At 41.7% G+C, this 14,751-nt stretch overlaps 1 long non-coding RNA gene across 1 annotated transcript in view; it reads right to left on the reverse strand.

The window, feature by feature from the left end:
* The window catches only part of LOC134165638 (uncharacterized), a 127,279-nt gene extending 112,738 nt beyond the window's left edge, over positions 1-14,541 (reverse strand). Inside the window, exon 1 of the long non-coding RNA XR_009965595.1 lies at positions 13,655-14,541. This is a non-coding gene — a long non-coding RNA (uncharacterized LOC134165638). The remainder of the gene's footprint in view (positions 1-13,654) is intronic.
* Between the last annotated feature and the right edge of the window lie 210 nt (positions 14,542-14,751).

A 14,751-nucleotide genomic window follows, 5' to 3' on the forward strand; every position in this document is an offset into this window, starting at 1 on the left:
TGATAGTGGAGTGATCCTGCCAAGCTTTCTGCCATCTGAACCACTATAGTGCCCTGACGCAAGGTCAGCAAACCTAATCACTGGATGGGACACTTAACTAATTAGTTCTGTACCTTTAATTTCTAAGTATCAGCTGGCAAGCATTACAAGCCTTACAAAATGTTGTCATTTGATAGGAGTTGGCTATAAAGCAATTGCAGGACTACAACTATATCCTTAGGTGATGTGAGTGCAGCTATTTTTCTTGGTTTTTCCTTTCCAAAAAATAAAATAATTAAAAAAAAACCCCACACTTCTAAAAAAAAAAACCAAACCAAACCTTTTTCTTGAGCAGGTGGGACACAACACGTTCAGAAAACAAGCCACAACCGTTCTGTTGGCAGATCAAATTAAATTACCCTGGCAAAGCCAATCTAAGCCTTTTTGTCCCATTGCAGGCATTCACCCTCGGACAAAGCTTTGCATACCTGCGTATTGCCTTGCTTATGTCTGTAGTCTATGGCATTACTGCTACAAATATTTGAAATTCAATGTCTGATGCAAATAAAAAGATGACTTTGACTAAACAAGTACTAGGAAGTATTGATGTACCACCATTAGCTCCACTTTTCTGCATCAGTACTCACTATGGTGAATATCTTTGCAGAACTGATAGTTCTTTTCACAAAACCACCCTCCCACACCAAAAGCTATATTTGGCTGTTCTCATCTATATCTTTGAATGATGTAGAGCCCAAGTGTATTCCCTTTTTCATTATCAAATAATCTTCAATAATTTGCTGGGCACTAAGTCAGATTCTGTTATTTGGTCTTTCTCTCCAGCTATTTGGCTTTGCCAGGCCTTGCAGGTTTATAATTTATGTTTCTGGAGAGAAAAAACTCCAGAAGACTGTTTATTAAAAAGAAAAAGAAAATCAGCACTTTAATAATTTGTCAGTGTCTGCAATCTTCAACCTAGACTACTCTTTTGTGTGGACAGCCCTGGTTTCTGTAGCACAAGATGAAGAATATGCCAAATGAAGTAGACAATATCCATCCTACACAGGATTGTTAAACTTCATTAAAACTGTTGAAACCTTTAAATGATTTGTAGTTAATGAAATAAATTTCATTTCTTTAACATTTAGTGAGATAAACTGCAATTCTATTCAAGTAATTCTTCTGCTTTTCTGTCTGACAGTAGAAGCCAGGAATTTGCTTTCCATTTGACTGCAATATTATACTTGGTGGTTTTATTCTGTTTTGTACATATAGAAGTGGTGACGTGTTGTGACAAGAGGACAGACCTCGTATTACCATGTATTTATACTCTGCAGAAGAAATGATGGTACATGAATAGGTATATTAAAGAAGGTTGCTGTCCTTTATGCACATGAGAGGGTAAGGCATCATCCAGCTTCACAATTATCTACCCACTACCTATTTGTTTACCCAGTTTAACATACAGAGAACTAATCAAAGAGGAGAGACTGGGAAAAGAGCAGAGTTTAAAGTAGCAGTGGTTTGCAAATGCATCACTGGAGAGCTGAGAGATTTGTACATCTTGGACAATATACCATGGCTCTGAAGTGACTCCACCATTTTAATATGGATTGGTTGCCTTGCTCATATTTCATTGAAAGGTTCTGTTAAACCTTTGATTAAAAATTTTCTTAGTATACTTCTGACCAAGGGAGAAATAGCACTGCTCTTGCTGTTGGTACAACAGCAAACCAACAGTCATTCAAAGAAACTGCATTAATGACACAAAACATGGGGTTTGTGTACTGGTTTGTGTTGGCTTTATACCTGCTTCCATCTCATTAGCATCTCATACAAGCTAATAGCTAAAAAAAAATCTAAAGAAGAATTTGGTTAAAATTTTCCTATTCTGGTTACAGGTAGAAGAAAGGATACTAGCAAATACTGCTTTATTATAAATATGAAGGGAAAACCAGTAAGTCTTAAAATAGCCTGAGATACCAGACCTTAAATACATCACTTCTCAACGGTCTGAAATAGCAGAAGAAGTGTCAGTGCAGACAGAATAGGAAGGTGAATGCATCCTTGTAGTTAGTACTATACACGGAACACGTTTTAGTACAGGTGAGATAAAAATGCTATTATCACATTCAATATGTATAAGTGTATAATGGGTTTGTTGAGAGGTGTATAAATATCTGCCTATCACAATGCATGTGTGTTCACATGCAGGTATAAAAAAAAAGTTGGAGTTGAAATCTCTGTGCAGTTATGTCTCCATAAAAGCCTGCCTAGAAACCCCAGGCCTACAAGCCCTCAGCAATAGATGGCTTGGCTCCAAGGTGCTTGCAAAGCAATATGGTTTTAGCCTAAAACAAACATACAAAAAAAATGGCACCATGAAAATTGGTTTTAGAAATAAAGTTGATGATAGCCTGGATGCTTTGAAGTCATTTCTCTCAGCACAAAAGGGTAAGATCTTTTTGGTATTTCCACATGTAAATTCTGAGTCTTAACTTCTCTGGGAGAGATAAATGTGATATCAGACTCTAGAGCATTACATATTCTCTCTGTCTCTGTCCCTTTCTCTCTGTATATATTAATTTTATAGATCTTTTTATTGTCTCAACTATACTGGTTGCGTGAGAAGCAGAACAATAGGCCAAGTACTTCCATTTCACACATGCCACCTCTATAATTCAACAAAGAATAGTAAAAAAGATCTATAAACTTGTTATAAATCAGTGCTCTAACCTAAATTAACCATTGAAATAGATTATCATAAAAATAATGTCATAAAAATATTTTTCACCTTTGTAATCCGTGTGTGTGTGTGTGCATGCATGCTTATGTGTACCCATGCACAGGATGCTATGAGTGTGCCAAAGCCAGTGGCAGTGCTAACAGTGTGGCAGGCTGGACTTCTGCAGCCTTGGAGGAGATGGCAGGCAGGCAGGGCTATGAGGATAAGCTTTAACATCTCTGTGTCTGGGAAAGTAACTCATAAACAGATCCACTAAAATCTAATTACTCTATATAACTCACCTTTAGTAGTAGTGAGTCATCTCCGCTTTCTTATTAGCAGTGAAGCACTAGTCTTTTTGATTATATTTCTGAGGCAATGTTGGAAAAAAGATAAAACTCAATCAAGCTGCAGGCTAAAGGATGTGACAATTTAAGCAATACATAGCTTTGGCCAAGGTTGGGTCCTGCTCTGCACTCCCTTCACACCATATGCCCCAGCGTTTGATCTTCATACATTATGCTTCATGAGAAAGGGATGTGTAAAGACAAGGAGTTCAGTATTTGACTGACAGGGCAGTGGTTCAAGAGCTGGTAGGTTTTTTCCATCCAGCTGATACTCACTCCAGAAGACACGAGAGCAGAGAGCCCAAGGTGGCTCTCCCAAAGGCCTTCTTTGCCCACATCCAGCAGTGTCTTCTCCCTGAGCTCAGGCGCTGTCATCCTTTACTTCATAGTCATCATACAGGAACACATCTATGTTAACTCAGCTGTTTCCAAACTTCACCCATCAAAATGAGGTCTTTGTAAATGTGGAGGTGCCATACTTCTAACCATAGCAACAGCCACCTGGAAAACCAACTGCACCAAGGTAAGAGTAACTCTGGTCCAACCCTGGCACCCTTCTGCAGCCTGCTGCTGCTGTTAGACTTTACATCTCACTTTCCCAATCCATATATTGACAAGGCGATTCTCTCCACAAAAGTGAACTGTGAAATCTTCCAGAAAGGCATTTCAGCTGCTGAAATGGTAGAGCTGGGTGTCAGCCACCTGGTACGAACAGGATCTCATCAGCACTGGGAAGCATTGCCTTTGGTAAAAAATGGAAATAGCACAGAGAGCAACTGTGCCCGTACAATAAAATGGGTTAAAAATCTAGACAACCACTTGCATTCCTGCTAGTGGCACAGGGAAGGGAATGTGAAGAACAACCACCTTATGAATAAGAAAAAGAAAGCCTGGGGAAAACATGTAAGGGCTGAACTGAAGAAAAGGGAGTTGTGATACATGACAGAACTGAAAACAGCCATTTGGGAGGCATGGATGCTTCTTTCCCCAGGTTAGAGGGATGGTCACCACTCCAGGAAGAAGGCTCTGAGGTATTTCCTAACTGGGGATTTTAGAGCTAGCCAGAAAACACAGATCATGCTGAGGAAACTGAATTATTTATCTCTGCTCACTGGGTTCACATATATATGAGCAGCCTGGTTCTTCCACAACCAAAGTGTTGGTGCACTGTGTGTAAAAGTCCTGATTTTGCTCTGGTGTAGGACACTGAGTTGCTGTAAGAGTCAGACAGATCAACTAAAGTTCCCTTTGTTTGCAATTAGCTACATCTTTATCTCAAAATAGCAAAGCATAATCTATCATTTTTGGGGCTAGGAGTGAGACAGTAGGTGCTGAAGTAGGATGGAGCTAAATTAAAGCAACTCTACATAGCTGTAACATGAATTTGTTAACATAATTGGCACCAAAGTTAATCTGACCTCTGCAGTAGTTCCCTTTTTCATACATTGCTGGAAACAATGGGGTTCAAAGAATCATTGCCCCTGAAGAGGAAGAACTGTGCATTTTGCTTTCATGTGCCTTAGTCCAGTAGATAAAAGAAACTCATCCTTCAAGGTAGGACAGTCACCATGGCATTCCAAATAATCATTGTTAGAAAAGCACTGAACTGCTAGGCCAGTTAATAATGACACCACATTTTATTTATACGGCTCCCATCTGCTGAAGCCTTCTAGGCAGCTCACAATGGGTTTGATTTCCAGCCAGACCTTAGCATAGCTGTTTATATGGATGCAAATAACAGCAGTTGGATGGCAGTGTGCATAAACAGGTCTAACTACTAATCTTTGTGGCCACAATGCATGGCTTTATTCCTCCATGCAACAACAAAATCTCCATCTGAAAAACCCCTCTGACAAAGTACACAAAGCATGAAAAAGAACTAAGTTATTCTGAGTTTTTAATTGTTTCAAAGAATTCAGCATTCGGCTTGGCAATGGAGGGGATCACGAAAGGGATATCACTACCGTGCCCACTGATTAGTGATGGCTCCTAACTCCATGCTTCTCAGGATGGAGCACAACACTTCAAAGGTGAAAGACCTGGACATTCATTTCATTCTCCCATCACCTCCTCTCTTGCTCACCACAATGCCCCCCTCCTTCACCCAGCCCTAATACTCTTTCTCACCCAACTCTGCAGGCATCTCCCTGCCAATCTCTTTTCTCTCTTCCTTGCCTTCTTTCTGAGCTTTGTTTCAGCTGTTTGCATGTTTCTCACAACCTGTTTTCTGATGCAGGACACTGACATCTGCCATGGCCCCTTCCTATGCTACCCGCCATTGCTGCCACCTCACTGTACCAACGTGCACACCTGAGCAGCATCTCTATGCCCTTACTTGATGCTGCCTTCTATGTACTTGCCCTTCACCAGCATGTTTCAGCGTGGATGAGCGGCCTCTCTCTTAGTGTCTGCATAGACCAGATTTCATCTTTTTGTCCTTCACGCTGAGGAAAGATGGAAATATGAATACCCTGTCAAGCTCAGTGCTTATTGCTTGGAGTACTTCTATCGACTTGATGGAAGCAAGCACGGTGCCTGGCAGTGCTTGCAGAGCTGGGCCTTTGGATAATGGGTATATTTATAGTATATGCATTGCTTATGTACAGATAGCTGCCAAAGTAGTAAACAAACAAATGCTCTCCATAAAACAATGAGAAAGTAGGATCATAATCTTTGATCGATGAATGAGGGTGACAGGTTTAAAAAGGCTTCCTCACTCTTTTATACAGATTGCTTTTCTGACTGCCTGAATCTCAGCCAACATGAGGAGGCTGAAAGTCTGGAAAGGGAGCAGGAAGAGCAGTGCCCACCCTACAACTCACCCACCCTCTGAGGGGGGTGTGAACTCTGCCTAGCATTGACACCATGTGGCAGGATATGCAAAGAGAGGCTCTTTGGCTGCCAAGAGAGGGAGGGCTCAGAGCCATACTCCAAGCCATGTGCTAGCCAAGCTTCACCTCCAGGAGCAGGAAATGGCATAAAGTCTACCAGGGACCAGCAGGGACTTCCAGATTGGTGGAGACCAGTGGGTGTGAGAATGGTCTTCCAGCAGAAACTGTTTGGAAGATCATGTTTCATTGAGGCTCTCAACCTGAATCTACTTGAGGACAAGTCCAGGCTTGGTTCATCCAACAAGTTCCCCAGTGGGATGCACTGGAGAGACACGTTAAAACTAAGATCCATGTATTGGTCTGCAACTTGGGGTTGTTTGGATCTAAGTTTTAAACCAGTATAAAATCTACCTGCAAACTCTAAATCTGCATTTACACTTCCCACCATATACCTGCAAGAAAATTATGATACGCTCAGTGCAACCTCTTTTTTTTTAATCAGATACAAACTAACAATCATCTGTTGAGTCAGATCTCAGTTCCATATACTTTCCTGAAAGTCCAGAGAGATTTAAAATCAGCAGTCTTCATCAAGACTCTAAATAATTGATTAAATTCAATTTAGAACTTTGTTAAAGTGCTGCTTTTGCATTAAACTGAAATATATGTCTTAAAAAGCAGCTTAACTGAAAATGCGGGACAGTTGTAACATACTAACCCGATAGTCCATGATATTTTTTACCTACTAGATGTGAATGGCCTGATTTTCAGATTACTGTGCAGTAATAGCTGCAAGTTAAATCAGTGGGTGTTTACTGATTTGAAACCCAGGCCATAAGAGACATTTTCATTGAAATAATATTAATAATATATTATTAATATATTAATATATATTAGTAATATGGATTCACTAAAATAATATTTTATAAAGGGTCTGTACTACCTGAATAAGAACCATTATTTATTGGTTGAATTGCAGAATAACATTGATGTTGATGACTCAACTAATAACTTCATATTTAAATAGTGAGTTTCAAAGCAAAGGATCCTCAGGCATTACAGAGACAGGAAGCGTAGAATGATAGAATCCTAGAATAATTAGGGTTGGAAAGGACCTTAAGATCATCCAGTTCCAACCCCCCTGCCATGGGCAGGGACACCTCACGCTAAATCAAATCACCCAAGGCCTCATCCAACCTGGTCTTGAACACTGCCAGGGATGGAGCATTCACAACCTCCCTGGGCAACCCATTCCAGTGCCTCACCACCCTAACAGGAAAGAATTTCCTCCTTATATCCAATCTAAACTTCCCCTGTTTAATTTTTAACCCATTACCCCTTGTCCTATCACTACATAAACGTGCCATTGCAATTTTAGGTAGACAGAATGCAATTATCCAAATTGGATTCTGGCCAGAACAACGGGCACTACCCCCCCTATTCTTCTTTTTAAAGAAGTTCCCTGACAAAAGCGATGGCAGCTGTTACAAGAGAGGAATCCATCAGTTGCTCACAACACCCACCTACTTGATTTAAACAGCCTTGACTCCTACCACAGACAGGCGGCAAAAAAAGAAGAGACTGGTCAGTCACCTACACGCAGAAGGCTGCATGCTAATTTTCCCCTTCTTGGATTTCCTGCTGGAAAAAAAATCAAATTTCCTACTCAAACAGATGTTTTAATTTTTCCTGGAAGAAGTGGACTCAGAGTGGTTTTGAGTGGGGTGAAGCTGCTGGGAGGATTTACCCTGTTGGCCAAGACACACTGAGAGATGCAGGGGGAAAAACAGTTGCATCCTCAATCATCCCTTACACCCTGCCACCCTCCTGTATGCAAAGCATTTTTAAGACGTGTTCTGCTACATCTCCATCATTTCCCTTTGCACTCAGAGTCACCAGAATCTTTCCCAAGGAAGGGATTTTGCAGATACAGATGGTAAATAGCCCTGCACCCACTGAGATTAGCATGAAGACTAGAGCTCACAGGAGCGCTCACTCTGACGAGATGTGACTGCAGAGCAACTGTTCTTCTCCTGCATCAGCATCTTCCACCACTTTGCTATCCCAAAACAAATACCCTCAAAAGACAAGTGTTCTCCCTGCAGCTTCTCCCTAAATTGCTAGGCATTACATAGTCTCTCTGGGATTCAAGTATCATCTCAATCACAGAACAACCTTTAATGGCCATTTAGGATTCACAAAAGCCCTGTTTCAGTGGAGCACTCAAGCCTGGCTCCAGACGACCAAAACAGGTCAGGAGAGTACTTACATCCTGAAAATGGGTAGAACTTAGGTCATGTCTAAATCCTTCCTGAATAGAGAGGAGATTATTCACACTTAAAATGCATATTTACATACTGTACTGTTTTGGGGCCCAAGACTCGCAGAAGAATTGCACTGGACCAGTACTGAACCCTACCAAAAAAAAACCCACATTCTCTCTGTCCCTTTCCCCCTTAAATACCTCCAGAGCTGTTAGCAGACCAAGGCTATTCTAGAACTAAAAAGGGAAATTTATTCAACAAGCACTATAGCAGGTGGCAGCTGCTAAACAATCTGCCACCAATCAGCAGTTTATGAAAGAGAGTAAAGAATCCAATAATAACTCACAGTCGGGGAGGGAGACACCAAGCCTGCAGTTACTGAGGGAGGCTCGTAATTAGACAGTCAACTCTTTGGCAAAATTATTTCTCCTAAAATCTGCTTAACTGGTAAAGTTGGCACTCCACAGCTCCTGCAGGCAGGACACCCACAGCTGAGCCCGCTGTGATGTAAGCTGTAGGTTATTGCTAGGGGGCTTCTTGAGAGGGCCAAGGCAGTGAAAAATGAGGCTGGTGGAAAACCCAAATCATTTTATCTGTTTCCTTTTGCCCGTTCCCTTCTCCCGGAGAAAGTTTATCCTTATGCAAGCCCCCTGACCTTTTAGGACATTCAGAGCTTTCTGAGACTGAAGTATGCGGACGAGTCAATGGCACAGTTTTCTCTGAAATATTGCGTGGTGCCAGCCTGGTGAGGTGGGACTTAAGCTGTACAGAGTATGGGGAAGATGGTGAAGGTATGGTGACAGGGTACTGGAGTCCATCTGCAGGTGTCTGTAACTATTCATCTCAGCGAACCGAGTTTGCCATGCTTACTTAAAACTCAAAATCATGCAGGTGTGAAATTAGGCAAAACAGATCCGAGTTCAACTTCTGAGAAGGTCCAAGAAAATTCCACCCAGCCTCATAGTAAACCTTTTTTTTTTCAGTTAGATTACAGCACCATCTACAGGCCTTTCCTGATTTAAAACTCGCATCAGGCAAGTTGTTCCGCTACCTGTATATATATTTCATGGCTTCAGTGGCATGTCTAGTGCAGTCACAGACTGAACAGTCCAGCTTAGTGTAAACAGGGAAAAATGCCTTTACACTGGGCTTAGAAAATACTTTGGTACACATTACAGACAGGTTTGCTTCTTCACAAGAAGTGGCAAATTTGTGAATGCCCTGAGATTTTAATAGCTTGACTCTAAAACACAGTGTTAGGGGGTCCTTCAATTCAGTTTTATTTTAAATATTCAACTAAAATTGCATGTCTGTTATACAGATCTGTTTAGCACAGTTGAACCAGAACTACAAGAGAGAAAAATAAAAATGCAGAAATTAGATTTCAGCTAAAAATGGAACAGTAGATTTTTACTGTGGTTGTATAGGCTTAAAACACTACTGTCCACATTGGACCACATATGCAGAAGCATTAAGAACTGTTGGTCTACCAGGATTCATTATACTTATCCTGTTTGACTCAGATATGTGAACTCTACAACACAAAACCAGGGTCATCTCTGCCTGGAAACTACTATTTGCTAAATTACTTGACAGACCAAAAGAAATTCAATTGCTCCTACACATTTAGCAGATCCTAACACAAGCACTGATTCAGGGTAAAGAGGGCTGTGGTGAAGCAACCTACAGGATAGAATTAATTGTATTAAAATAGCATCCCTGCATGCCATATTTACCTGCTGCAATAAGGCGATTCTGCCTTCATCTGAAACATCAAGCCACAAACAGAACACAGGCTGACCACTGCTGACATTAAACACAGTCACTCAAAATCCAGCATCAAACTCCAAATAAATAAGAGTTAAATGGGACTCTAGAGAGATTTGGGGGAGAGAAGGGGAAGTCTTTGGGAAAACTTTACCTGCCTCCTGATGTTTTGGCTCTTAGGGGATAAAAAGTTATTTCAAGCTGTTCTCTGCAGCTAGGAGAGAGACAAGTCCTTTCATATTTTAAAGGAGAGTTGAGATTCAAACAAGCATGTGATGAGAAAGCCTGGAGCTTTAAGACAGAATATTAAATATCACAAGACTTGTGATAACATCACAAGTGCTAGCAGCACTGTGTGAATCAGCACACAAAGTCAACTGTAACTTTTCTTTATTTGAATCTCTGCCACGAACATAATATAGCTCTATACAATATCTATGTAATACAGGGACCACATACATAAATGCCTTTCAAATAAGACATTCTCGCCTTCACTTCAAAACAGAGAAAGGGTAAGTGGACAGGGGGAATATGCATGTGTCACATTTACCACCTATGTGAGGATTTTTTTGTCTTAAATGCTGCTGTCTCAAATGCCACATGTGCTATGGAATTAAAAGCCATAAAGTTGCTGTCTTTCCGATGTGTAACAGGACAGAGTGCACACCAACCGCTTTGGATTAATTGCACATATAAAAACAGATTTCTTTTTAAAAAGTCTGCGTGCAGGGAAGAATCATTAATTTTACTTGAAGTGATTCCCAAACAGGATACGGAGCCTCTAACAGCCCTTTGGTTGTGCCAATTGTTTTGTGCAGGTGTTTAATCCAAGTGCTCGACCGCACGTAGGGAACAGTCATTCTGCAAGCACCGGCTGGAGCGGGAGCTGCATGGTGGTGTCACATAGCTGCAAGGGGTTGATTCCTCAAAATCAGCAGAGACCTTGGGAAGCTGCTAATTCTTGTAAACAAGATCCTGGGTTTTATGGAGCAAAATGGAGCAAAAAACACTGAAGTACATGAGAACCAAATCCCTTCTGCAAAAGCCTGTTTTATTATACTAGTGAAGCACTAAAACCTGCCATAAACAAGCTGATTGCTTATTTCAGCCTCTCTGTGTCTGCAGCCAGGAAAAGCAGACACAACTGCAGACTGAGTTGAGTTGTGGGTATAGGAAACATCTCCTGAAGGTCAACGGTCCCTGTATTTTTAGGTTTCATTTGAACTTCCTCCTTCGCACGGACTTGAAAACAATATAAGCATATTTGAGATAAAAGCTGAGCTGCAATTGTTGTAAGCACAATACATCCCACCCTCTGCTTTGTAATGCCACAGTTTGATACAAGGCTGCAGAAAGATTGGATGGCTCCAAGGTGAAGGAAAGGGAGAGGTCCCAAGGCATCACAAAGGGCTTTTGAATCTACTACATCTGATCACGAGGAGTCTGATGAAAAGAAAGGTTCCCTTAAAAGCCAACACGGCAACAGTGAAACAGATTGTGTGCCCACCTCTGACATCCAGGGAAGTGGCTCTGCTGAAGGAATCAGGGTGTTAGTGGCAGTGTCCTGGAGAGACAAAGAGGAGGAGACAGGAATGCTGCACCCCACGGCCTTACACAAAGCGGCTGTCTGCGGGGGCTGAGTTGCAATCTTGGAACTCTCTTGACTTTTTATCCCAATTTCTTTATACAAGGCCACCTGCCATGGCCTTTCCTGCTCTAAGTGACTCAAGCAAGTCCCCAGAGTGGCTCCCATGCGACAGATCTCAAATTAACTCAAGGCCCTGCCTGTGTAGTGGCTTCTAGAGAAGTAAAATCAGGACCTCAAGCTAAAAAAGAGGTGGGAAACTATTAAATGGGTGTAAAGGCTATAGATGATACTTTTGATCAAAACCCAGGAGGTCAGCCCTGAAGAGTGGGATGCAGTCTCAGGAGAATCTGCACTCCAGTCTGTCTTGACCCAGAGTCAGCAGTAGTTTTACTCAACCCTACCCAAAAATTTGTGTTGCATTAAAAATTGACAAGCCAAATATGTAAACTTATTAAAGCAGCTGAAGCACAGAAACACAGATGGCAGTGGCTAAGTGACTCACAGTCCAGCATGCCTCGGAAGTACGACCACAGAGAAACCCAACATTTCCTAGCCTACCTACAAAACATCACTCCAGCCAGCACCAAACCACTCAGTGTGGCAGCAGCACTCTCTACCCTGCACTAATAGCACTGAGCATTTCTACAGAGCATGAACTCTGAAACAGTCTCTTCCACCAAATGGAATGGTTGGTGCCATGGGCAGGGACCAGGGCTGGAAGGGACCACACAAGTTCAGCCTGGATTTCACCAGTGAAATAGAGCTGGCATAAAGCAAACGCATTCACTAATGAATTATTCCAAGATAATTAGCAGTCTAAGGGAGACACTTGCAACAGCTTAATGCTTAGCATCAAGGGAAGCTAGTACCAAGCTCAGCACTGCCTCGGCAACTCACAAAAGGAAACAAGGCAAAAATAGAGGGGAGGGAAACATGAAGGAAGAAAATACAACATCTGTGAGCTGTTAATTACAAAGGTGCACATGTTGGAGTAACAAGGATGTTAATAGAGTTTTATTAGGAGACAAGAGAACTGTTTTCAATATCTTTGTAACAGAGCCAGAGCCCAGTGGGCCCAGCAGTGTGCTGGTGCAAACAGCGTTTTGCCAAAGCCTACTGGGCTCCAATGTCAGCACTCAGCACTTTCCACACGGCACAGCTGGTAAAACTGCCTGTGCGGCGCACGGGAGCTGCAGGGGTCCGCAGTGTTTCATACACTCAGTGGTCACGCACCTGGTCTTTGACACCGATTTGCCTGTTTCAAGCCATAACGAGTGTTTGTTTTCCAGTCCAAGTACTGGCTCTAAGTGTAAAAATCGGCCCACTAACATGCTGGGGAGTTGCACGGGAAAAGCAGCAGCAAGCATACAGTGCCTCTGTAAGGAATACTCCCATGTGAGATCAGTATTTTACCCACATATAAAGGGATAAATAAACAGCGAATAATCTGATATCAATCTTACTCTGCTCTTTTCTCCTTTTTTTTTTTCAAACCATGCTCAAGGCAACTTAATTCAAATGCTCCTGTGCAGTCAGTATGCAGAGCCAAGTTGAGCCCCCACTTATTAAGGAATATTTAGCACCCTCACTCTGAAGCTCTCAGATCAATGGAGTCCACATTCTTAATCTCATGTTGCTCCTGCTAACAATGTGATTACTGTAATGTTGGTCCTGATCCTCAAAGGAAAGAGGATATTAGAGCAGAAACCTCTAGTAATGAAATCTCGTGTAATCAAAGAGTGTTTACAGTGAAACGCTCACATGTTGCCATCAAATCAGAGCCTCACAGTGAGATTTCTGAATGCCTCTGCAATTATACAAGTACCACAAAGTGAAGTTGGGTGGCAGGCAGGTTATTTAACATTTATTGCTACTACACAGCACACTGTAACTCTGCAAGCAAAAAGGGTGCAAGGGATAGCAGTATTTCACAAAATACACAGAGAACATTTATAAGTGCTTTCAGTACATGTTTCTCCTATTAAAAATATACTGCATGCAGCTCAATAAACTGTAAGGGAAAAATCTTTCCAGCCAATGGTAAGAGAATGAAGCAGCCAGATTAAAAAAGAGGTAATGTGAAAAAATTAGGCATGGTAAGCAGAAAGCTCATGGAAGTGCTACCCCCTGTGGAACAAGGTAGTTTAGCCTACCTCATACCTGATGATAGGTGAATCAAAGCAATTTTCTTGTTACCAGTGGAATCAAAAATCTGGTAGAATCTTCTTGTTACCAGTGGAATCAAAAGTGCTGCAAGTGCAAACAGAAACCCTTCATCTGCAAATCCTCTGCATGTGATAAACCCACAGAAGAGAAAGTTATTTGTGTTAGGAAGGGTTGCAGGATTAAGCCCTCAAGAGAGGAGTTTAAGTAACAGAGGGCAGAGTGACTTGCATGCACAGGTGCTTCCACTTGTGTTGGTAAATGCAGTTAAAATACTTGCTTTTGGCTTGTCCCCTGAGTTAAAGCTAAGTGTGACTAAAACCAGCTTCACTTCTTGCAGATCTAATGCCCATTATGATGCTCAGCAGCTCACTCTGCTACAAAAATAGTTAAATGTTGTATTTGAAACAGTCTTTCAGGATGTTCTCAGCAATATCAGTAGCTTTCAGATAGATGCACCCATGTTATAATCAACCAGTTGATCATCCACCTTTAACAGTATCCTACAGTAGTTACCCTCTCCTGAACAAGAAGATCCATAGAAAGACACGAGTGTTTGGCTCTTGGTCACCAACTGATTTTCAGAGGTGGTGCAGGGGATAGGTGGTCAGCTATTAAGCAAACCAGAAAGCCAGATATCTCCTCTGCATGAACTAGCATGCCAGAAACATGGCCATCAGCTCGGCCAGCTTCTGCCAGGATCATCTTCCATCAAGATCACTCTTTCAGGATAGTGCAGGTGCAGTTTGTGAATCCAGTATATTCATCAGCAGAGCCTGGAAGCTACATCAAAAATTGGAGCTCATTTGATCTAGGCACTGTACAGATACATTAGAGACAGGTTCTTACCCAGAATATTCAACTTCTGAACAAATAAGGCAGATAACGGCAGGGAGGGAAAGAGACAGCGGAACTCGCCAAGATCACACAATAAAGGAAGAACCAGTAACAAAAATGTTGTACCCTACCCTGTCTGTTGTGCTGTTCAAGGGCTTTTTATTTTCTGTTCATTACTTCTTAATTATTTTTGAGTACTGGAGAAAGCAAAAAGCTAAAGACAAACAAGCCCCCATAGAGTTAGAAAACA

Source organism: Pezoporus occidentalis, unplaced genomic scaffold, assembly GCF_034315485.1.
Source record: "Pezoporus occidentalis ecotype Australia unplaced genomic scaffold, CSIRO_AGI_Poc_V1 ctg108, whole genome shotgun sequence".
Taxonomy (NCBI): Eukaryota; Metazoa; Chordata; class Aves; order Psittaciformes; family Psittacidae; genus Pezoporus; species Pezoporus occidentalis.